This window comes from Protomyctophum bolini (assembly GCF_963924005.1).
Source record: "Protomyctophum bolini genome assembly, contig: SCAFFOLD_99, whole genome shotgun sequence".
Classification (NCBI taxonomy): Eukaryota; Metazoa; Chordata; class Actinopteri; order Myctophiformes; family Myctophidae; genus Protomyctophum; species Protomyctophum bolini.
Window position 1 is genome coordinate 97,207 of NW_027665450.1, and position 26,731 is coordinate 123,937.

The 26,731-nt window shown below is 44.3% G+C and overlaps 1 long non-coding RNA gene across 1 annotated transcript; it reads left to right on the forward strand.

Moving 5' to 3' along the window:
- Nucleotides 1-188: 188 nt before the first annotated feature.
- Nucleotides 189-6,035, forward strand: LOC308312275. Its single transcript, XR_013963762.1, has 7 exons — nucleotides 189-272; nucleotides 1,040-1,090; nucleotides 1,175-1,219; nucleotides 4,488-4,551; nucleotides 4,645-4,741; nucleotides 5,193-5,249; nucleotides 5,966-6,035. It is a non-coding gene; the product is annotated as an uncharacterized lncRNA (long non-coding RNA).
- Nucleotides 6,036-26,731: the final 20,696 nt, after the last annotated feature.

Sequence of the window (26,731 nt, forward strand, 5' to 3'; positions counted from 1 at the left end):
TAACTACTATTTTGAATGTAAGGGAACCAAATATTATGAAATCTCTTGTGCAGTAGTAGTACTGTAGTCTTGCAAATTATATTGCCAGAGTGATAAATGACATATCAATCAGATAGATATAGATAGTGGATTTCATTTGGTTTCCTTACACCTTTTTTTTTCAGAAACCACTGCAGTGGGTAATTTGTATTTTCTGATTTATTTTTAACAGTGACCTAGCTCAAAGAATTGCTCCAGGCAAATGGACGACCAAGTTTGGGACAGACATTCAGGTACATTTCTCTTGCATCTCGCATGCACGTCTTTCTTGTCCACTTTAAATTGTCTATCTGTTTTTTAGACAGAAATGTAAAAACGGCAACGGGGTACAGTCAAACACTCCAAAAGGGATAGCACCAAAAAAGTCCTTGCTGTCTTGTCTTACATTTAGGCCCTATGCAATGAATGTCTTGCATAGACATGACAAAATTCACAGGTAAATAAATAAAAGAATAGGGGCACGGTGGCACAGTCGGTAGTCACCTTGCAGCTAGAAGGTCCTGGGTTTGATTCCCGCTGGGGATGCTGTGGGCGTGTTCCCTCCGCGTCATCAGTGCCCCATACCCGAGGTGTGGAGTTTGCATGTTCTCCCCGTGTCCCCTAGGGTAGGTACCCTCACAAAAACATGCAGTAATCCTGGTCTCTAAACTGCCTCCCCCTGGCCAGCCTGATGGAGGGGAAAGGAACTGGTCGGAATAACGTGTTCTTTCCACGCGCTACGTCCGGCCAAGGAAATTCCCCCTTGTCAGGTGAAAAGAAGCAGCTTGGAGTGGACTCCTCATGCATAGGAGGCTTGAGGTCAGTCCGCTGCCCCCCCCCCCCCAGGTAGGCAGAGGAAGTGTAGCGCCCAGGATTACATTAGATAATTGGCCCTGGGTGAAAAAACTGGGTTGCAAAATCGTGGGAGACAAATTATAGAAATCTTTTTTTAAAGAAATAACATTTCAATATCACAGTAAAAAGAACTAATGCTGCATTGCTGTTCCCAATTATTTTACAGGGTTTCCCTCGCCAGACGAGTGGAAATAGTTGTGGCATCTTCATGCTGATGGTAAATAACTTTCTTTTGTCTATTTTATAAAGTGTTATTATTTTATTTTAAACTCATAAGTTCACTGATCTTTGCCATTCACAGTATGCACTCAGCCTGAGCACAGGCGTCCCATTTTGGCATTCTGAGGTCAGTATCTTTCAAAAAAAAATCCACCGTCACAGTAGTGTTTCTTTTCTAAATTTCAGTAATTAAAATATTCATAAGAAAGTAAGAAGAATATAGAAGTGTATTAAACTCTAGTGTTAACCACACACCACTATATTGTGTTTGTCTATTTAACATGTATTTATAACTCTTCTTTCTGCATTGCAGACACTGACATGCATATAATACTGACATTTTTAAATATAGACAAATGGTAAACTACTTGTAACCAAGTGTACCAAAGGATTTACTTTTGTATGACTACGCCACCTTGAGATAGCTCAAAGACTTAACTAGACCAGTAAACTGGGTTCCCCACAAAATGCAAGTTTGTTTATAAGGACTTGAGACGGTGTTCCACAAACAGGACATTTATTAAACATTTAAAGATAAGAGTACAAAACATTTATCATAATATATCATGCGATCAATATCGTTAAAACCCAGGTAGACTATTAAAACCAAACAAGTTAACACATGAAAACAGCTCAAAGAAACAGAAAAACAGGAATGGCTCAAAATACTAAAAGCAATAAAAGGCTCAATTCCAGCCGGCTACATTCACCCCCATTTTTTTTTTTTATTGTCGTCCCGACAATAACCTAGCCTACCACCAACGCCTAAATCGTGCTGATGTGGAGCTGCTGACACTTGACACCCCTCCCCTTATCTTCACTGGTAGATGATGGGGATTTGAATGTCTGCCAGCTGTCTCACGGGCAGACCTTCTTACCACTTCACAGGGAGGGGCTGGTGGAGGGCTCATCGCCCCTGATGGGTCAGAGGGTGTGTAAATGACTGAGGCTACCAGGGCATCTGGATGGGACCTTGTGGCGGCAGTAGGGTGACTAGGGTCCACCAAGATGTAGAACTCACCGCTCTCTTCCTCCACATCTGTATCTCCCGGACTGTTAGACCCTTTTGGTGGTGAAACTGCATTGCCACATGGTACTGGCTTTGGCATGGGGCGTCGTACATGGCATAGATGAGACGAGTCTTCCTGTGCCACAGCCTTGTACATACCGCCTCCTAACCTAGGGGTCCGGGTGACCTGATGGAGTGTAGGTGTCCTTTCCGATGGCTGAGTGTCTCTCAAGAAGGTACATCGTTGGCACAGCTGGCACCAGCGCTGGATCGTCTGCCCCATACCTGGCCAGTAACAGCTCTGCCGTATCAGCTCAGTTGTTCGCTCGGCACCCTTGCGTCCATGGTTGTGTAACCGGTTGAAGACGACCTCCCTCAGACACTCTGGCAGTAGCAGTTGATAGACTTTACCGCCTCCATCTGACCGTCTATACACCCTGTGCAGAATCCCGTCCTGCAGGGTGAGACGATGCCACTGTTTCAGTAGCCCCAGGGTTTCGGAAGGGAGGCCCTGCTTCTCCATGCGCCCTGGCATCCGTTGTTCTTTCCAAAATGGGATTAAGGCCCCTATAGAGAGATCAGTAGCCTGTAGTGCAGCCAGTTCAGAATTTGAACATTCTGGAATGGCGGAAGTGGCTGCCAACTGCCTCACATGTGCAGTTCGCTGGACAGCACCCGGTAGCGGGGTTCTGGTACAGGCCTGCAAAAGTTTGTTAATCTGTTCTTGCTGCTGCTGCAACAATTGTTTAAGTTCCACAAGCTCTGCAGTGGCTGGGCTACTAAGTGGCACATTAGCCACACGCTGGGTGCCACATAAAGCAGGGACAGGGTAACTCTTACCCCTATGTTCATCTGTCCACCCCTCCCGCTCCCAACGGATAGCCTCAGCCCTGACCTGTAGGAGAGAGTAGTTAGGATGTTCCCGTATCACTCGCTTCAGTTCCCTGTGTAAGTGAGAGTCACGGACACTCTCCACAAACTGGTCACGCAGCAGGGTGGCGTAAGTAGGCATCTCTGGGGCAGAACGTTCAACTCTCTCCATTAAAGCACACAGGGCATGGGAAAACTGCTGTAATGTTCCCTCCAGCTGCCTCCTGGAAAGGAAACTATGTTGAAGAGAGACATACGTTTTATCACAGCCATACAAATCCTGGAGAATTGCAATTATACGTTCTGGGTCTTCTCGGTCTGCCCTGGGCCTATACCGGATCTCATCTTGTGCCTGTCCAGCCAAATGATCATATACGACATATGCCTGATCAATGGGCCCAAGATGCCTAGCCCTAATCGTAGCCCTTATCTCCTCCACCCAATCCTCTACTGGGATCCCAGAGGTCCCTCTAAAGACAGGACACTTCCTCTCTCTAGGTACATACAAGTGATATTCAGGAGGTAATGAGTCCATATTGTTGCCGTTACATGTTGGACAAAGTGCTGGCTGGGAAGGGCGAGCCTCTGCCCGTTCGCTCTGTAGTTGCTCCTTTTCGACCAGTAGCTGCTGCGCCAAGTCCTGGAGCTCACTAGCCATTGCAAAAGACAGTCAATACAGGCAGGTTATTCCTCAGCACTTCTGTTTGTAGCACTGGAGGGGATGGGAGTAGTTAACTGGTCCCACGGGGCACCAACTGCTGCTTTGTTAATACATAAAATAAAAAAAATATTTGAGCCATTTCCAACAAAAAGAAAAAAAAATGAACAAATGTCTCAAGTGCCTTATTCCGTCCTGCCGACTACGACAGATTGTAACCAAGTGTACCAAAGGAATTACTTTTGTATGACTACGCCACCTTGAGATAGCTCAAATACTTAACTAGACCAGTAAACTGGGTTCCCCACAAAATGCAAGTTTGTTTATAAGGACTTGAGACGGTGTTCCACAAACAGGAAATGTATTAAACATTTAAAGATAAGAGTACAAAACATTTATCATAATATATCATGCGATCAATATCGTTAAAACCCAGGTAGACTATTAAAACCAAACAAGTTAACACATGAAAACAGCTCAAAGAAACAGAAAAACAGGAATGGCTCAAAATACTAAAAGCAATAAAATCAACGTATTAACTCAAACTAAACAAAGCAGCAGTGGCATCTTCAGTTGTCTGTACATAACACTCCCTCTCGCCACAGCAATGGTTTGGTACTGATCAACTCTGGCAACAGCATTAAACCAGCAAACCAAGTGTATGACTCAGGTCTCAGGACCCACAGCCATGTAACCACCAAGCAGACTATTGTTTGGTAGACTACAAGGCCTTTAAATAGTAACACTGATTGAAAACCAGGAAGTGGCAGGGCAGCCAGTCTACGGTTCAATTCCAGCCGGCTACATACTGATTTGTGACTTAAAATGAACTCAACTTAAATCTTCCATTTCATTTAGGGGACATTCCACATGTCCGGAAATGGTGGTGCATTCGATTGATGGAACGGTTCCAGATTGATGGGTAAGACAAATGTAAATGTACCGTACTTCCTAAACACCATTTGTTAGGGCTTTAGTTTACTTTTAATTGTGATACCAATATCTCATTCAAAAGCCATGGACAGCGCTTCGCTCACTGGACCGATGAGGCCACAACCTTGCTGCAGGGGTTGCTGCAGCCAATATACAGGCTCCCAAGGGCTGAAAAGAGGGTGAGCAGAAATGCAACACACACTGACATTCCAAAAAAGTATTTAAATGTAATTTATTGGTTTGCAAGATAGTCTACGGGTTTAATGTGTGTGTGTGTGTGTGTGTGTGTGTGTGTGTGTGTGTGTGTGTGTGTGTGTGTGTGTGTGTGTGTGTGTGTGTCACCAACGTTCCTGTGATCCCTGCCAACTCACCCTGTCCACTCGACCACTCTCAGGCCAAGGTTGTTAGCAAAAGATTAGCATTCTTCTGCTCTATTTTTGACTCCCTTCCTTCACCCTCCAGGCACACTTTGCTCGTCATATACACGTAAAAAAAGAAAAAAAAGAAAACTGGCAGTCTATGCTGAAGTTTTTATTCATCTTTAAATGCATACTTTGTTTACTGAAGCACAGTAGCTATGCTCCTTTTGTTTCTGTTTTTGTATTGATGTTTGATACTGTTGTCCTGCAGTGTTTGAAGCTGTCCCAGCAGAGCACACCAGGACAGAGTCCAGATGAAATGTTGAAGGTTTTTGTGGTTTTTTTTTTCAAACTGTAGGGTGTAACGATATAGTAACTGCATCGAAAAATCTATTAATTTCAAGAATCGAAATGTAGACCTCAACATTGACTTTGTATTGTGTTGTTTTGCAATGCCACTAAAAGGACACTGGGGAGGCACCATGGCGGACACTGGGGAGGCACTGGGCAGACACTGGGGTGGCACTTGGGGAGGCACTGGGGAGGTACTGGACATTTCACATCACACACACACACACACACCATGATTCACTAGCCCCCTGGCAGCTTGGGTACCCCCTGGCTATCCCACACCGGCGGCGTCCGACGCGCGCTGATGCCTCGCCTGACGCTCCGATAGAAACCAGTTCTATTTTCCAGGCGTTACCGCGCGGCAACGCCTGTGCCGTGTCGCTGCGCACCCGGTGTGTGTTGGGCTTCAATTGGCCTGAAATGCTGCAGACAGGTCTTGCATTTTGACTTTTCTTAAGAAATCTCAAACTGCATTGAGATTTTGTTAGACAACAGGAGAAGAACACTGCTACGCAAAGAAGTGCAGAGAGGATGTAGTGTGGGTTAGTGTTGCTGTTGTTGTATCGTATTGTTGTTAAAATGTATTGTTACACCCCTACTGCACATAGAATAGGAGGAAAAGCAAGACAGAGAACATACAACAGAATGTGTTATAGGTATGGGTGATTGACTGAACATTTCAATTCTCAATAGGAATCTCCTGTGATGAAGAGAATTGTAGAAGCCTGGACTTGGCTGGACTTGAACGGGCACCTGTTCCAGGGGCCGGTCTGTCGACCCTCTATAATGCACAAGTGGCGGGAGGACGCTCTGGTGGCCCTGACAGCCTACTACAGGTTTATTCATGATGGGGAATCGGATGATGGGGAATCGGAAGACGAAATCAGAGAACCGTTCGTATTTGGATTTCATAATCCTGCTGACATGGAAGTTTTTATGTCAGAGGTTTCCGACAACATGAATGTTCGTGTGTCTACTATGTTATTGAAATAAACTGAACTGAAAAGGGCTTTTGTGCACTGAATAACATGCCTTACTTTCTTTGGGATTGTTAATCGCATGCATCTCTATAACACAATCTAAGATCGTTATCCAAAATCCCAGACTGCTGCAAATGACTGTATGTAATGGTGCATTTTAATATACATTAAGATTTAAGGTGACCATATCTAGGTCCTGACCTGTTTGTCTGCTACCTCTGCAAAACTCTTAATGTGCCTTTAAAGGAGCTTTACTGTTGTAAGTCTGAGGTTATAAGGCCAGTCCACACCGATGCCACTTTGCAAGAAGTTGCATTGACTGGCCTTAAAACAGTTTTGTTGCAAGGAGTTGTGACTAGTTGGTGCTGTCTGGCCTTTATTAGAATAACACATAGTTTCTCATACAGTATACTGTTACGTGTACGTACAGTACTTCAGTTACATTTTGCCAAATAAAAACTTGTCATGTTTTGAGTTCAAAAGTTTGTGAAGTTGTTTTTTCATGGTTGCCTTTTATTAATACAGCTCTGCAATCACTCAAGGCTGCAGACAGCATTTTATATTGGTTAAAGATATCTTAATCTCATATTAACAATATACTGCCTTTTATAGTTCGGTTCAGTAAACCAAGCTCACACCAAGTGAATAGAGAGACCTCAATCCTATGGTTTCATCACACAACAGTTCTGGTACTGCTTCTTTAGCTTAAGTTTGTTTCTCGTTTTGCTAGTTTACTTTTGTTGGGGAAGGAGAACAGCTCTAGGATTATTATTTTTGGTCTAATTAAAAAGAAAAAGGTTTCTTTAACCCTCCTGATATATTTCTTTACCACAAGATTCTTTGGAGGGGTTGTGAATATGTATTTGAATTTCTGTTGAAAATAATTGCCTAATGTATTCTGTCGCACGCAAAAATAACAGACCTTCAAACTCACAATGCATATCAAATGGAGGTGTTGTGAGCTTGTAGGTTGGCTATTGTCGCCATGCGCCGCTGTGGTGTGACAAAGTATGAATGAGGCATAACACATCATAAATAAAAAAGGTTTTCACTATGTTGTGGCACAATTGTTGGTTCCAAACACATGGAGTGGTGCAGGCTTTCTGCTTCTTTTATTTAATCGTTCATTTATTGAACGATTCATGATCCATGTTGGTACCTCCCAGGTGGGTGGATGCTGCTATGACATGTGTAATGATACTATGAACTATGATAAGTGTAATAGCACAGTGTAATAAGTGTAGTAGTGTAATAGCATAGTGTAATAAGTGTAGTAGTGTAATAGCATAGTGTAATAAGTGTAGTAGTGTAATAGCGTAGTGTAATAAGTGTAGTGTAATAGCATAGTGTAATAAGTGTAGTAGTGTAATAGCGTAGTGTAATATCATAGTGTAATAAGTGTAGTGGTGTAATAGCGTAGTGTAATAGCATAGTGTAATACGTGTAATAGTGTAGTGTAATAAGTGTAATGCGCCCGGGGCAGCTGACTTGGCCAATCACTGCTGACCCGCCAACTGGAGAGTGTAGTGGCACTTTCACTTTAAAAAATGTAAAGGTTGTCACTTGTGGGCCCACTTATCTTTTGTTGTCACTCATGAGGTCCTATTTGATACACTTCTCTTATGTTGTCACTCATGAGGTCCTATTTGGCAGACACACACATAGACAGACAGACAGACACCCAGGCAGGCAGGCAGGCAGGCAGACAGACAGACAGACAGACAGACAGACAGACAGACAGACAGACAGACAGACAGACACCCAGGCAGGCAGGCAGACAGACAGACAGACAGACAGACAGACAGACAGACAGACAGACAGACAGACAGACAGACAGACAGACAGACAGACAGACAGGCAGGCAGGCAGGCAGGCAGACAGACAGACAGACAGACAGACACCCAGGCAGGCAGACAGGCTGGCAGGCAGACAAGACAGGCAGGCAGACAGACAGACAGACAGACAGACAGACAGACAGACAGACAGACAGACAGACAGACAGACAGACAGACAACCAGGCAGGCAGGCAGGCAGGCAGGCAGGCAGGCAGGCAGACAGACAGACAGACAGACAGACAGACAGACAGACAGACAGACAGACACTCAGGCAGGCAGGCAGACAGACAGACAGACAGACAGGCAGGCAGGCAGGCAGGCAGGCAGACAGACAGACAGACAGACAGACAGACAGACAGACAGACAGACAGACAGACAGACAGACAGGCAGGCAGACAGGCAGGCAGACAGACAGACAGACACCCAGACAGACAGATCCATAATTCATCTCTAAATCTACAAATCACTCACAACATAAGCAATTCCAAGACACATTTGAACATAACCGATAATGAGGCATTTGGCCTGTGGACTACAGGTTGGTGGAGGGTGTGTAGATCCCAGGATCACATTAGATAATCGACACAGGGGTGAAAAATGGGTTACAAAATCGTGGGATAAAAATTCATGGGGAAAAAAGAAATGCAGCATAAGTAAGCAACAGAGTCCAAAACAGTGACTTCTTCAAGACATCTATCTAAATCAATGACATACAATACAATGTGAAAGGAGGGACATCCGCACACTGCCACTTGCTGGTTCAGAGCATTTTATTGAGCAACGTTTCGGACCTTGCGACCTTCCTCAGGCTTGAATACAATACAATGTAAAATGATCAGCTGCCATGCACAGCAGCAGGCTGTCTGACCTAAAATAAACATTATATATCACAGTTGTAATCTCAACACAGCGTCTTTACATTCTAATTTATTGAAATTGTGATTGACGTTTGATGTAAACTAACATGCATCAGGACTAAAGTGACACAGCAAGGTTGAGCATCGCAGAGAGTTGCACTCTGTATATCATACAGTATGATATAGTACTACCACCAGTGCTTTTTTTTGTTGCTTTGTGACACTTTTGCCTAAAGTTACTTGCATGTGAATAGGCCTACAGTCCAATCAGCAGTACAATCTACAATCTGCACAGTATGACATCTAATTATTAACCTTTTACCCTACATACATTGCCTATATGAAATCAGCAGATCTACAAGATCACAACATTGTGAGCTAGCAGATCTGCTGTAACAAATAGGTCTATCTGACCAGCTTGACCAGACTGACTGACTATCTATAGCTCAATTATGTTTAGAAAGCCACAGTTTCTGGCAGTGTCCAGTAATAACCAATTTATGGGAAAATATATTCAATAGGTTCTCAAGACCAGTGATTCCCAAACTTATCATTCATGCGGACCCCCATTTTTAAAATATATTGCAGGGACCCCCATAAGAGAAGATATTTACAGTTGTAGCAGTGATTCTCAACCAGTTTAATTTCAAAGAAGCACCCCCAGTTTGACATGCAACAGGCTACGGAGCCCCATTTAATGGCATTTATATCTCTGAGACCACAATTTATATTGTAAAATCATTGTTAATTTAACTGACTAATAATACATGATATCGGAGTACCAAACGTTGCATTTTGATGTTAAATTCCTGAAATGATTATGCTAAATATAGAAGATGTAGACAAGGCAGAGCTAACAGGTTAGCTCTGTTTGGCTAACCAACGACATCTGTTTGGCTAGATTAGCTCCTATTTCTTTCATCAGATGAACACATAACATATAGAGCCTATTAAACACACAACATTATACATCCGTTTAGTCATTATGTTGCATAAAGCATAACATAACATTACGTCTGTGTGCTGTACGCTGTTTTGAGTGTACGTGATACGTGATGACGTCGATCTCCTGCGCGAAGGACCCACAGACATTTGGCAGCCACAGAGATCCGGTACTCACACCGGCTGGCCTGGAGGTGGACATGAAAGAGCAGCTTGGTGGGCACAGTTCAATTAATGCTGTATAATCCTCTGCCCTCTGCCAGGTTTCTGTGATACAAAAAATGTCCAGGCTATTTGTGGTGAAAAAATCATTTAGGAGGAATGATTTTTGCGTGATGGAGCGTGCATTTAATAGGGCCATTTTAATGGATCTGGGGGGCACATGGTTTGGGGATGGGTGCAGCTGGTGGGATGAAATGAGTGGTGTGATATTGCTGAGGGTTGCTCCTACAGGCTTGCTGTTAACTGGTGATGCATCTATGACTAATCTATGGGAAATAATAACAGGAATGGAAAATGTGTGGGCTATGTGACTAGGTGCAGGGTTTAACTGACGTCATACATATGAAAGGTGCTGCGTGATGTTTTTTGCCAGGATTTTAATACCTAATAGGGTTGAAGCGGTTCATTTTGAAGTGCTTCTGAACAAGACTTGTTTCAGCGTTATTTGGCATGACCCTCTACACCATATACTGCAACGTTTCATAAACACTTGACTCTGCATGGATGTATTAGGGGCAGAAGAAGAATTTTCATGAAACTGCAATTTTCATTGACTCATAAAACCTTAATTTTTTCACAAAAAAATGTACTCCCAATGTTTTACTTTTACTTTATTTTTTTGGACAGGACAATGCATATTAATGGACGTCACATGAATGTAAATACACCGGATATAGCACAGTTGCTAATGTTCATCCACAGTCCTCACAAGAAACACAGGACAGGCAAACAGTGGAAAACATTTACATAACATTACATAGGGAACACAGCATAATAAAAGAAATACACCTAAAATAATCATGAATGGTTGCAGCTATGGTTTTCAAGCAACCATTTTTTCAGATTGAATTTAAAAGGTGGAAATGTAGCACAATCCCTTATACGCAGAGGAAGGCCATTCCATGCTACACAACCCTGTACTGAGAGGACATTTTGGCACTAGCCCCTCCTATAGGGACACAAGGGTTTAATGTTTGTCTTTAGTTCAATGTTTGTTTTGTAAACGACATTGACAATGAAGGGAAAATGTACGTCATAATGTCACCTAATCAACATGAGTTAGACTTTAATATATTAGCGACCCTCACTTCACATGGGTGTGATATTTCTGTCTATATAAGCTCATGTGTATAATCTTTTGTGCATTTCGTACATTTCGGCAAATAGCCGATCTACCAGCTCACAATACGTTGTGATGCAACTCATTGCTTGTAGATCGGCTATATTGTACACATTCCATACATGGGCCATTCTGCAATATGAGTATACTTTTACTTTTAGTACTTCAAGTAGCCTACATTTTGATGCCAATACGGTTGTACTTTTACTCGAGCACACTTTGAATACTTCTACTTCTACCTGTAACGGAGTACGTCTACATTGCAGTATTTATACTTTTACTTAACCCATTTAGACCTGACTGACACTAGATTCTACAAATGTCTTCTAAATTCTTAAAGTTTTCAGAAACCTATGTTTCTATGTCAGTGGTTCTCAAACCTTTTTCATGTCAAGAACCCCCACCCCTAACCCTAACCCTAATCAGAATGTTGTGGTTAGTAAGTGCTGAGAACTAGAATACCAAACTGATATTACGGTGAATTCATCTCCAGAGATTAGTGACTTTCTTTCTTGCCCCCCTAGTGGCCAAAAAGCATAGGAACTCAGGTTAGTTACTTTATGACTAGCTCTTGGGCATCTGCAGAAGTCCCAGACATGTGAACAGACACTCGGCCACACTACCTGGTAATACTGTGTTTAGCTGATGCCTACTCTTTGCTCTTAACTCAAAGCAGGGAAAGCAGAGAAGGCCACAATTGAGGAGGATGTCAGGAAAAGTGATTGGTGTTCCCAGAGTTAAACTATTCAGAAGGATGGATTATGTCCACAGGCACAGAATATGCCTATAGTGGTAACTCAGCAGTGGAGTGAGCTAGTGTTGAAGTTTCAGTACTGGAATTTGGCTTTGGATTTGGATTTGAACCCACGCCTCCAGGGGAGACTGCTACCTGAACGCAGCGCCTTAGACCGCTCGGCCACACTACCGCAATCTGTGAAGTAGTACTTAATAGTTAATAGTTTGTTGATGACTTTCAATACAAGCCATGTTTCCAACTCATCCTACTTTTCTATCGTTTGTGAAGTGAGTCGTAAAGCATGATTTAAATAGCTTGTTGATGGTCTAATACATGTGTATAATGCATATTTATAAAGCAGTGTTGGCAGTGGTGGCATTTGAGGCCACAACTCCATAAAGACATAAACTGCATGTATTTGCCATCAATAGGACACATCATGAAATCGGAACGATAGCAGATTGATGTTGTGTTTAGTAAGTGCTGAGAACTAGAATACATGATTTGCCAATAGGAGAGACGGCGAGATCAATTCGTGGCGGCGACGAATCGTTGCGACGTATTGTTGAATCGTTGCGACCTATTGTTTTACGCCATGGCATATTCTTCATTACGCCATGGCTTATTCTTCAATATGTCGCAGCGTAAACAATTAGCCGCGGCGAGAGGGATACGCCAGACGTAATATGGACTTGCCGTGGCAAGAACGGAATACGCCATGGCAAGAACGGAATATACGCCATGGCTTATTCTTCATCGTTGCGACGTATTGTTGAATCGTTGCGACCTATTGTTTTACGCCATGGCATATTCTTCATTACGCCATGGCTTATTCTTCAATATGTCGCAGCGTAAACAATTAGCCGCGGCGAGAGGGATACGCCAGACGTAATATGGACTTGCCGTGGCAAGAACGGAATACGCCATGGCAAGAACGGAATACGCCATGGCTTATTCTTCATACGTCGCAGCGTTAAGAATTAGCCGCGGCGAGAGGGATACGCCAGACGTAATATGGACTTGCCGTGGCAAGAACGGAATACGCCATGGCAAGAACGGAATACGCCATGGCAATGCCCGGGGATCGGCCCATGGGTCCGGGCCGGTACCACCGCGTGCGCCTTGCCGGTCCGGTTCTGAGGAGGCCTCAGCCGTCTCCGGGCGTCCGTGCGTGCCCGAGCTGTCACCTCTTTTGTGCACCGAAAAGAGCAGATCTACCGCGTGTGTGTGTGTGTGTGTGTGTGTGTGCGCGCAACGTTTATAAGAAAGAGAGAGAGGGAGAGAGAGAGAGAGAGAGAGAGAGAGAGAGAGATATGAATTTATATACAAGGCTATATTAAAAGCTCACCGCGCTCGTAGCGCATTGACAGGTCGGTCTGTCTGTCTGTCTGTCTGTCTGTCTGTCGCGTCCTAGGTACTGCGCAAAATGGAGTCGGCCGGTGGCCACTGGCCTATTATGCCTATAAATGCATATCATGCCTGTTGGTGAAATATAAACATCTAAAATGGTTCAGTAATAATTAGCATAAGTTATTATTAACGAAAAACATCTAATACTATTTTAAATTGGTCTAGTATAGTTAGTAACTAATAATCAGAAGCAGCAACCATGCAGAGCTATAGCCTCAATCAGATTAAATAGGCTATAAGCCTTAAACGTTTGACAAGCAATATTCAAAATACAACTATAGGTTTTTGATTATTGCTTGTCAAACGTTTAACGTTTGCTTCTGATTAGTTACTAACTTTACTTTACGATCCACAAGCAGAAAGCTCGAAAACCACCTGACGGGCCGCCCAAACGGGTCCGGGGACTCCCGGTCGGCCTTCCTATACATACGTGGGGGGTGGACCCTTGGGGATCACGGGGGTCCGCATAGGAGCGACGTGTGTGTGTGTGTGTGTGTGTGTGTGTGTGTGTGTGTGTGTGTGTGTGTGTGTGTGCGTGCGACAGATAAATGCTACATTTCTTGTGCACACTAATATTTAATATAATAAATATGATTCTGATTCATGATATACACTGCTTTGCCCGTCACGACTGTACTTTCTGTCTGTCTGTCTGTCTGTCTGTGACTGTCTGTCTGTCTGTCTGTCTGTGACAGTCTGTCTGTCTGTCTGTCGGCATCTGATCTACAAGCTGCACGCATCGCAGGGGACAGCAGCGGGTCTATACCCCCCCCCCTCCTGCAGAAGTCGTATAGCTAATAGCTTGCCATAATTCTAATGATCATTTGCCGTCTGATTGACACACAGCGTGTGCTGAGAGAGAGAGAGAGAGAGAGAGAGAGAGAGAGAGAGAGAGATAGAGAGAGAGAGAGAGCGCGCGCGCAGAGAGTTTCATGTTTATACTATTCACAACTTTAAAACTTATCATATATTCATTTTAAAAGCCACCTAAACTGTGAGTCATGTTTCTTTCATTGTCTGTCAGAATGTCACACGTAAATCTCCACATCCCGACTCTCGACTTCTCTCTCCATATAATAAAAACTTTATTATTGCTCTGGCGACTTTATTGGCAAGTCCTGCACATGATGAATAGCAGTCAGACGTGTCCACAACCACTTGTGAGCTTGTAGCCTGTTATATTTTCGAGCTGTATGCCTATAATAAATGTCACGTTATAATGTAGGCTAATACAAGTTCACATGCACGCGCACATTGTCAGCATATAGGCACAGTGACATGCAGTCAATGGTGCGCCCTTATATGAGAGAGATGTGCCATATATGTGCACGGCGAGTCGGCGACCCATAGGCCTACTTTCTTCTCACCAACCAGGCACGCTATTTGATGCGATTCCATTCACACCACTCTCTCTCTCTGCACCCTCTCTCTCTTGCTCTCTCTCTCTCTCTCTCCTCGCATGACCATGACCTGCATGAAATGTATACAGCACGATATAGTTTCACATGCGGCTATGCACACCACACACCACGTAGACTTGTTTGTGGTCCTTATTGGGACAGTTAATATCCACAGTCTATCTGTAGCCGTCCGCAATTAACCTATTTCAAGCTTCGCACTCGGCACCAATACAAATTAAATCACATACAGCATAGCATACAGTATAAGCCTATTATTAATCATCATCAATGAGCAAACTCCCCCCCCCCTATCTGTCTATCTGCATGCGCTACGTCGCACAGAACGCAACGCATGATGCACTACAGCCGAGAACTCACTCTTTTAGGCCTATGTCTGAGTGCGATTACTTTTAAAAAGGTTGTACAATTGTAGCCTATATTATCCGCTATAGGGCGAGACACACACACACACACACACACACACACACACACACACACACTAGTCGTCGCTCCTATGCGGACCCCCGTGACCCCCCCCCCCCCCCAGGACGCGACAGACAGACAGACAGACAGACAGACAGACAGACAGACAGACAGACAGACAGACAGACAGACAGACCTGTCAATGCGCTACGAGCGCGGTGAGCTTTGATGTTCGGCTAAATTAATATAGCCTTGTATATAAATTCATATGTGTCCTTGTATAGGTTATCTATTGTGTTGGGGGGTCGCCCACTGTATATAGGTGCGCTACCCGTTAAGAACTAACGGGGTCGCAGTGTCGCATAGTTGAATATTATGTTTATTTCAGCTCTCTCTCTCTCTCTCTCTCTCTCTCTCTCTCTATATGACGTCTGCAGGAGGGGGGGGGGGGGGGGGGGGGGGTATAGACCCGCTGCTGTCCGCATGCGATGCGTGCAGCTTGTAGATCAGATGCCGACAGACAGACAGACGGCTAGATCGGTAAAATGGAGCATAAAGTATGTTGGTGAAATTATTTTACGCATTAAAAATTAAATTAAAAAGTCTCAAATACACAGTTTTTTTTTCCATAATACAATGCGCACTATTAACTATTAAACATAACAATATTACAACGAGAAAGAAGAAGAATTACACACATTTTTTCCATAAGAAATATGGTTTTATTTGCAGTGAAACTTAAGGAAAATACAATCATCTCGCTCACGTGGGTCACGCGGCCTACATGTCAATCAGTGCGTATAGGCTATCACTGTAAATCCCTGGAACATGTGTCATGCGACACAAACCTAAACACCAGTGTGGGTTAGGGTTAATAATAAAATGCCACATGTTTATTAATGGTTATAAATACAGTAGAACACGAGAACACCTCACGAGAACACCGTTCTCCGTAGGAGAGAGAGAGAGAGAGAGAGAGAGAGAGAGAGAGAGAGAGAGAGAGACAGAGACAGACTTAGGCTACGGAGGGGTAGAGAGAGAGAGGGGGAAAGTATCGGTGTGGAGTGATTGATTGATTGATTGATTGCGCGGTGGCGGCAGCCGGTCACTCACCCCCCCCCCCCCCCCCCCCATCCCCTCTCTCTCTCTCTCATTGCCATGGCGTATTCCGTTCTTGCCATGGCGTATTCCGTTCTTGCCACGGCAAGTCCATATTACGTCTGGCGTATCCCTCTCGCCGCGGCTAATTGTTTACGCTGCGACATATTGAAGAATAAGCCATGGCGTAATGAAGAATATGCCATGGCGTAAAACAATATGTCGCAACGATTCAACAATACGTCGCAACGATTCGTCGCCGCCACGAATTGATCTCGCCCCACCTGGCCAATAGAGATAGCAGAGGATGGTTTCGATCCATCGACCTCTGGGTTATGGGCCCAGCACGCTTCCGCTGCGCCACTCTGCTCTGAGTTATTATGCAAGATGGAAATGGATCCTACAATCTCTATAGATTAGGTATTTATGCAGTGCAAATTGTTAGCCAAATGTACATAGTGTATAGTCAAGTGAAACCTAAGGGTAGACATCCATTACGAGCAAACTGATATTACGGTGAATTCATCTCCAGAGATTAGTGACTTTCTTTCTCGCCCCCCTAGTGGCCAAATAGTCTGGGAACTCAGATTAGTTCCTTTCAAACTAGCTCTTGGGCATCTGCAGAAGTCCCAGACATGTGAAACCAAAGTTTGCACATTTGTGGCAGTGGTGGGATTTGAACCCACGCCTCCAGAGAGACTGGAGCCTTAATCCAGCGCCTTAGACCACTCGGCCACACTACCCGGTACTAATGTGTTTAGCTGATGCCTACTCTTTGCTCTTAACTCTAAGTAGGCAAAGCAGACAAGGGCACATTTGAGGAGGATGTAAGGAAAAGTGATTAGTGTTCCCAGAGTTAAACTCTTCAGAAAGAATGGTAGGTCGTCTACAGCCTTGGCAGAGGATGGATTATGTACAAAGGCACATAATATGGCTCTAGTGGTAACTCGGCAGTGGAGTGAGCTAGTGTTGAAGTTTCGGTACTGGAATTTGGCACCTAAAACCTCAACTGGCAGCAGTGGGATTCGAACCCACGACTCCAGGGGAGACTGCAACCTGAACGCAGCGCCTTAGACCGCTCGGCCACGCTACCACAATCTGTGAAGATGTACTTATTAGTTAATAGTTTGTTGATGACTTTCAATACAAGCCATGTTTCCAACCCACTGTATATAGGTGCGCTACCCGTTAAGAACTAACGGGGTCGCAGTGTCGCATAGTTGAATATTATGTTTATTTCAGCTCTCTCTCTCTCTCTCTCTCTCTCTCTCTCTCTCTCTCTCTCTCTCTCTCTCTCTCTCTCTCTCTCTCTCTCTATGACGTCTGCAGGAGGGGGGGGGGGGTATAGACCCGCTGCTGTCCGCATGCGATGCGTGCAGCTTGTAGATCAGATGCCGACAGACAGACAGACGGCTAGATCGGTAAAATGGAGCATAAAGTAAGTTGGTGAAATTATTTTACGCATTAAAAATTAAATTAAAAAGTCTCAAATACACCGTTTTTTTTCCATAATACAATGCGCACTATTAACTATTAAACATAACAATATTACAACGAGAAAGAAGAAGAATTACACATATTTTTTCCATAAGAAATATGGTTTTATTTGCAGTGAAACTTAAGGAAAATACAATCATCTCGCTCACGTGGGTCACGCGGCCTACATGTCAATCAGTGCGTATAGGCTATCACTGTAAATCCCTGGAACATGTGTCATGTGACACAAACCTAAACACCAGTGTGTAATAATAAAATGCCACATGTTTATTAATGGTCATAAATACAGTAGAACACGAGAACACCTCACGAGAACACCGTTCTCCGTAGGAGAGAGAGAGAGAGAGAGAGAGAGAGAGAGAAAGAGACAGAGACGGACTTAGGCTACGGAGGGGTAGAGAGAGAGAGGGGGAAAGTATCGGTGTGGAGTGATTGATTGATTGATTGATTGATTGCGCGGTGGCGGCAGCCGGTCACTCACCCCCCCCCCCATCCCCTCTCCCTCTCTCTCTCTCTCTCTCTCTCTCTCTCTCTCTCTCTCTCTCTCTCTCTCTCTCTCTCTCTCTCTCTCTGTCTCTCTTATAAACGTTGCGCGCACACACACACACACACACAGGCGCGCGGTAGATCTGCTCTTTTCGGTGCACAAAAGAGGTGACAGCTCGGGCACGCACGGACGCCCGGAGACGGCTGAGGCCTCCTCAGAACCGGACCGGCAAGGCGCACGCGGTGGTACCGGCCCGGACCCGTGGGCCGATCCCCGGGCATTTCCATGGCGTATTCCGTTCTTGCCATGGCGTATTCCGTTCTTGCCACGGCAAGTCCATATTACGTCTGGCGTATCCCTCTCGCCGCGGCTAATTCTTAACGCTGCGACGTATGAAGAATAAGCCATGGCGTATTCCGTTCTTGCCATGGCGTATTCCGTTCTTGCCACGGCAAGTCCATATTACGTCTGGCGTATCCCTCTCGCCGCGGCTAATTGTTTACGCTGCGACATATTGAATAATAAGCCATGGCGTAATGAAGAATATGCCATGGCGTAAAACAATAGGTCGCAACGATTCAACAATACGTCGCAACGATTCGTCGCCGCCACGAATTGATCTCGCCCCACCTGGCCAATAGAGATAGCAGAGGATGGTTTCGATCCATCGACCTCTGGGTTATGGGCCCAGCACGCTTCCGCTGCGCCACTCTGCTCTGAGTTATTATGCTAGATGGAAATGGATCCTACAATCTCTATAGATTAGGTATTTATGCAGTGCAAATTGTTAGCCAAATGTACATAATGTATAGTCAAGTGAAACCTAAGGGTAGACATCCATTACGAGCAAACTGATATTACTATGAATTCATCTCCAGAGATTAGTGACTTTCTTTCTCGCCCCCCTAGTGGCCAAATAGTCTGGGAACTCAGATTAGTTCCTTTCAAACTAGCTCTTGGGCATCTGCAGAAGTCCCAGACATGTGAAACCAAAGTTTGCACATTTGTGGCAGTGGTGGGATTTGAACCCACGCCTCCAGAGAGACTGGAGCCTTAATCCAGCGCCTTAGACCACTCGGCCATACTACCCGGTACTAATGTGTTTAGCTGATGCCTACTCTTTGCTCTTAACTCTAAGTAGGCAAAGCAGACAAGGGCACATTTGAGGAGGATGTAAGGAAAAGTGATTAGTGTTCCCAGAGTTAAACTCTTCAGAAAGAATGGTAGGTCGTCTACAGCCTTGGCAGAGGATGGATTATGTACAAAGGCACATAATATGGCTCTAGTGGTAACTCGGCAGTGGAGTGAGCTAGTGTTGAAGTTTCGGTACTGGAATTTGGCACCTAAAACCTCAACTGGCAGCAGTGGGATTCGAACCCACGACTCCAGGGGAGACTGCAACCTGAACGCAGCGCCTTAGACCGCTCGGCCACGCTACCACAATCTGTGAAGATGTACTTATTAGTTAATAGTTTGTTGATGAATTTCAATACAAGCCATGTTTCCAACTCATCCTACTTTTCTATCGTTTTTGTGAAGTGAGTCTTAAATCATGATTTAAATAGCTTGTTCATGGTCTAATTCCATAGACTGTAAAAAATATGGACAAAGCGTTCCCCGGGTCTAACGTGAACGTAAAATGAAGCCTGAAATCCCTTGCACTGTAAGTCGCCATCTTTCAAGATCCGTTTGAGCCCAGTTTGGCCATTGGCTGGCCCAGACAACGAGGCGGGACTTTCCCCCTTCTTCTTCGTTGGTTTTTATTTTGACTCGAGTGGGTGGGGGATCCCGTTCATGAACTGTAACGGTAGCCACGCCCCTCAGAACATGCGCGACTTTATGGTCATTTATTTTATAAATGGGGCCATCATTTTCCAAAAAGAATATTATGACATTAGAAATGAGACTTTAAACTAGTGACTGGAAGCGAAAAGTATTCATGACCATGTTTATTAAGGTAATACAGTCTAGGTGAAGTTGGGCCCAAATACATGGACTTCTATGGGGCTATGGTTTTTTTTGAGCCCAATGATAGCGCCACAACAGGCCATTATATGAACTTTCATTTCCTTAGTGGCTTCACAAAAAATCTGTCTGACTGCCCCCCTGTCTAATACATGATATGTATAAGGCATATTTATAAAGCAGTGTTGGCAGTGGTGGCATTTGAGGCCACAACTCCATAAAGACATAAACTGCATGTATTTGCCATCAATAGGACACATCATGAAATCGGAACGATAGCAGATTGATGTTGTGGTTAGTAAGTGCTGAGAACTAGAATACATGATTTGCCAATAGAGATAGCAGAGGATGGTTTCGATCCATCGACGTCTGGGTTATGGGCCCAGCACGCTTCCGCTGCGCCACTTTGCTCTGAGTTATTATGCAAGATGGAAATGGATCCTACAATCTCTATAGATTAGGTATTTATGCAGTGCAAATTGTTAGACAAATGTACAGAATGTATAGTCAAGTGAAACCTGAGGGTAGACATCCATTACGAGCAAACTGATATTGCAGTAAATTCATCTCCAGAGATTAGTGACTTTCTTTCTCGCCCCCCTAGTGGCCAAATAGTCTGGGAACTCAGATTAGTTCCTTTCAAACTAGCTCTTGGGCATCTGCAGAAGTCCCAGACATGTGAAACCAAAGTTTTCACATTTGTGGCAGTGGTAGGATTTGAACCCACGCCTCCAGAGAGACTGGAGCCTTAATCCAGCGCCTTAGACCACTCGGCCACACTACCCGGTACTACTGTGTTTAGCTGATGCCTACTCTTTGCTCTTAACTCTAAGCAGGCAAAGCAGAATGGCACATTTGAGGAGGATGTAAGGAAAAGTGATTAGTGTTCCAAGAGTTAAACTCTTCAGAAAGAATGGTATGTCGTCTACAGCCTTGGCAGAGGATGGATTATGTACAAAGGCACAGAATATGGCTCTAGTGGTAACTCGGCAGTGGAGTGAGCTAGTGTTGAAGTTTCGGTACTGGAATTTGGCACGTAAAATCTCAACTGGCAGCGGTGGGATTCGAACCCACGCCTCCAGGGGAGACTGCGACCTGAACGCAGCGCCTTAGACCGCTCGGCCACGCTACCACAATCTGTACTTATTAGTTAATACTTTGTTGATGACTTTCAATACAAGCCATGTTTCCAACTCATCCTACTTTTCTATCGTTTGTGAAGTGAGTCGTAAATCATGATTTAAATAGCTTGTTCATGGTCTAATACATGATATGTATAAGGCATATTTATAAAGCAGTGTTGGCAGTCGTGGCATTTGAGGCCACAACTCCATAAAGACATAAACTGCATGTATTTGCCATTAATAGGACACATCATGAAATCGGAACGATAGCAGATTGATGTTGTGGTTAGTAAGTGCTGAGAAATAGAATACATGATTTGCCAATAGAGATAGCAGAGGATGGTTTCTATCCATCGACCTCTGGGTTATGGGCCCAGCACGCTTCCGCTGCGCCACTCTGCTCTGAGTTATTATGCAAGATGGAAATGGATCCTACAATCTCTATAGATTAGGTATTTATGCAGTGCAAATTGTTAGCCAAATGTACAGAATGTATAGTCAAGTGAAACCTGAGGGTAGACATCCATTACGAGCAAAATGATATTGCGGTAAATTCATCTCCAGAGATTAGTGATTTTCTTTCTCGCCCCCCTAGTGGCCAAATAGTCTGGGAACTCAGATTAGTTCCTTTCAAACTAGCTCTTGGGCATCTGCAGAAGTCCCAGACATGTGAAACCAAAGTTTGCACATTTGTGGCAGTGGTGGGATTTGAACCCACGCCTCCAGAGAGACTGGAGCCTTAATCCAGCGCCTTAGACCACTCGGCCACACTACCCGGTACTAATGTGTTTAGCTGATGCCTACTCTTTGCTCTTAACTCTAAGCAGGCAAAGCAGACGGGCACATTTGAGGAGGATGTAAGGAAAAGTGATTAGTGTTCCCAGAGTTAAACTCTTCAGAAAGAATGGTATGTCGTCTACAGCCTTGGCAGAGGATGGATTATGTACAAAGGCACAGAATATGGCTCTAGTGGTAACTCGGCAGTGGAGTGAGCTAGTGTTGAAGTTTCGGTACTGGAATTTGGCACCTAAAATCTCAACTGGCAGCGGTGGGATTCGAACCCACGCCTCCAGGGGAGACTGCGACCTGAACGCAGCGCCTTAGACCGCTCGGCCACGCTACCACAATCTGTGAAGATGTACATATTAGTTAATACTTTGTTGATGACTTTCAATACAAGCCATGTTTCCAACTCATCCTACTTTTCTATCGTTTGTGAAGTGAGTCGTAAATCATGATTTAAATAGCTTGTTCATGGTCTAATACATGATATGTATAAGGCATATTTATAAAGCAGTGTTGGCAGTGGTGGCATTTGAGGCCACAACTCCATAAAGACATAAACTGCATGTATATGCCATCAATAGGACACATCATGAAATTGGAACGATAGCAGATTGATGTTGTGGTTAGTAAGTGCTGAGAACTAGAATACATGATTTGCCAATAGAGATAGCAGAGGATGGTTTCCATCCATCGACCTCTGGGTTATGGGCCCAGCACGCTTCCGTTGCGCCACTCTGCTCTGAGTTATTATGCAAGATGGAAATAGATCCTACAATCTCTATAGATTAGGTATTTATGCAGTGCAAATTGTTAGCCAAATGTACAGAATGTATAGTCAAGTGAAACCTGAGGGTAGACATCCATTACGAGCAAACTGATATTGCGGTAAATTCATCTCCAGAGATTAGTGACTTTCTTTCTCGCCCCCCTAGTGGCCAAATAGTCTGGGAACTCAGATGAGTTCCTTTCAAAACTAGCTCTTGGGCATCTGCAGAAGTCCCAGACATGTTAAACCAAAGTTTGCACATTTGTGGCAGTGGTGGGATTTGAACACACGCCTCCAGAGAGACTGGAGCCTTAATCCAGCGCCTTAGACCAGTCGGCCACACTACCCGGTACTACTGTGTTTAGCTGATGCCTACTCTTTGCTCTTAACTCTAAGCAGGCAAAGCAGACAAGGGCACATTTGAGGAGGATGTAAGGAAAAGTGATTAGTGTTCCCAGAGTTAAACTCTTCAGAAAGAATGGTATGTCGTCTACAGCCTTGGCAGAGGATGGATTATGTACAAAGGCACAGAATATGGCTCTAGTGGTAACTCGGCAGTGGAGTGAGCTAGTGTTGAAGTTTCGGTACTGGAATTTGGCACCTAAAATCTCAACTGGCAGCGGTGGGATTCGAACCCACGCCTCCAGGGGAGACTGCGACCTGAACGCAGCGCCTTAGACCGCTCGGCCACGCTACCACAATCTGTGAAGATGTACATATTAGTTAATACTTTGTTGATGACTTTCAATACAAGCCATGTTTCCAACTCATCCTACTTTTCTATCGTTTGTGAAGTGAGTCGTAAATCATGATTTAAATAGCTTGTTCATGGTCTAATACATGATATGTATAAGGCATATTTATAAAGCAGTGTTGGCAGTGGTGGCATTTGAGGCCACAACTCCATAAAGACATAAACTGCATGTATATGCCATCAATAGGACACATCATGAAATTGGAACGATAGCAGATTGATGTTGTGGTTAGTAAGTGCTGAGAACTAGAATACATGATTTGCCAATAGAGATAGCAGAGGATGGTTTCCATCCATCGACCTCTGGGTTATGGGCCCAGCACGCTTCCGTTGCGCCACTCTGCTCTGAGTTATTATGCAAGATGGAAATAGATCCTACAATCTCTATAGATTAGGTATTTATGCAGTGCAAATTGTTAGCCAAATGTACAGAATGTATAGTCAAGTGAAACCTGAGGGTAGACATCCATTACGAGCAAACTGATATTGCGGTAAATTCATCTCCAGAGATTAGTGACTTTCTTTCTCGCCCCCCTAGTGGCCAAATAGTCTGGGAACTCAGATGAGTTCCTTTCAAAACTAGCTCTTGGGCATCTGCAGAAGTCCCAGACATGTGAAACCAAAGTTTGCACATTTGTGGCAGTGGTGGGATTTGAACACACGCCTCCAGAGAGACTGGAGCCTTAATCCAGCGCCTTAGACCAGTCGGCCACACTACCCGGTACTACTGTGTTTAGCTGATGCCTACTCTTTGCTCTTAACTCTAAGCAGGCAAAGCAGACAAGGGCACATTTGAGGAGGATGTAAGGAAAAGTGATTAGTGTTCCCAGAGTTAAACTCTTCAGAAAGAATGGTATGTCGTCTACAGCCTTGGCAGAGGATGGATTATGTACAAAGGCACAGAATATGGCTCTAGTGGTAACTCTGCAGTGGAGTGAGCTAGTGTTGAAGTTTCGGTACTGGAATTTGGCACCTAAAATCTCAACTGGCAGCGGTGGGATTCGAACCCACGCCTCCAGGGGAGACTGCGACCTGAACGCAGCGCCTTAGACCGCTCGGCCACGCTACCACAATCTGTGAAGATGTACTTATTAGTTAATAGTTTGTTGATGACTTTCAATACAAGCCATGTTTCCAACTCATCCTACTTTTCTATCGTTTGTGAAGTGAGTCGTAAATCATGATTTAAATAGCTTGTTCATGGTCTAATACATGATATGTATAAGGCATATTTATAAAGCAGTGTTGGCAGTGGTGGCATTTGAGGCCACAACTCCATAAAGACATAAACTGCATGTATTTGCCATCAATAGGACACATCATGAAATCGGAACGATAGCAGATTGATGTTGTGGTTAGTAAGTGCTGAGAACTAGAATACATGATTTGCCAATAGAGATAGCAGAGGATGGTTTCCATCCATCGACCTCTGGGTTATGGGCCCAGCACGCTTCCGTTGTGCCACTCTGCTCTGAGTTATTATGCAAGATGGAAATAGATCCTACAATCTCTATAGATTAGGTATTTATGCAGTGCAAATTGTTAGCCAAATGTACAGAATGTATAGTCAAGTGAAACCTGAGGGTAGACATCCATTACGAGCAAACTGATATTGCGGTAAATTCATCTCCAGAGATTAGTGACTTTCTTTCTCGCCCCCCTAGTGGCCAAATAGTCTGGGAACTCAGATTAGTTCCTTTCAAAACTAGCTCTTGGGCATCTGCAGAAGTCCCAGACATGTGAAACCAAAGTTTGCACATTTGTGGCAGTGGTGGGATATGAACCCACGCCTCCAGAGAGACTGGAGCCTTAATCCAGCGCCTTAGACCAGTCGGCCACACTACCCGGTACTACTGTGTTTAGCTGATGCCTACTCTTTGCTCTTAACTCTAAGCAGGCAAAGCAGACAAGGGCACATTTGAGGAGGATGTAAGGAAAAGTGATTAGTGTTCCCAGAGTTAAACTCTTCAGAAAGAATGGTATGTCGTCTACAGCCTTGGCAGAGGATGGATTATGTACAAAGGCACAGAATATGGCTCTAGTGGTAACTCGGCAGTGGAGTGAGCTAGTGTTGAAGTTTCGGTACTGGAATTTGGCACCTAAAATCTCAACTGGCAGCGGTGGGATTCGAACCCACGCCTCCAGGGGAGACTGCGACCTGAACGCAGCGCCTTAGACCGCTCGGCCACGCTACCACAATCTGTGAAGATGTACTTATTAGTTAATACTTTGTTGATGACTTTCAATACAAGCCATGTTTCCAACTCATCCTACTTTTCTATCGTTTGTGAAGTGAGTCGTAAATCATGATTTAAATAGCTTGTTCATGGTCTAATACATGATATGTATAAGGCATATTTATAAAGCAGTGTTGGCAGTGGTGGCATTTGAGGCCACAACTCCATAAAGACATAAACTGCATGTATATGCCATCAATAGGACACATCATGAAATTGGAACGATAGCAGATTGATGTTGTGGTTAGTAAGTGCTGAGAACTAGAATACATGATTTGCCAATAGAGATAGCAGAGGATGGTTTCGATCCATCAATCTCTGGGTTATGGGCCCAGCACGCTTCCGCTGCGCCACTCTGCTCTGAGTTGTTATGCAAGATGGAAATGGATCCTACAATCTCTATAGATTAGGTATTTATGCAGTGCAAATTGTTAGCCAAATGTACAGAATGTATAGTCAAGTGAAACCTGAGGGTAGACATCCATTACGAGCAAACTGATATTGCGGTAAATTCATCTCCAGAGATTAGTGACTTTCTTTCTCGTCCCCCTAGTGGCCAAATAGTCTGGGAACTCAGATTAGTTCCTTTCAAACTAGCTCTTGGGCATCTGCAGAAGTCCCAGACATGTGAAACCAAAGTTAGCACATTTGTGGCAGTGATGGGATTTGAACCCACGCCTCCAGAGAGATAACCTGACGCTGCCAGATGAGGGCGGTATTGCGGAAACATATTCCCCAACACAACACTCATCTGGGATCTCTGACGGAGTTGAGCCCTGAGTCAGATCTGCTTCGTACCGAACCAATCAGCGTGAGCTAA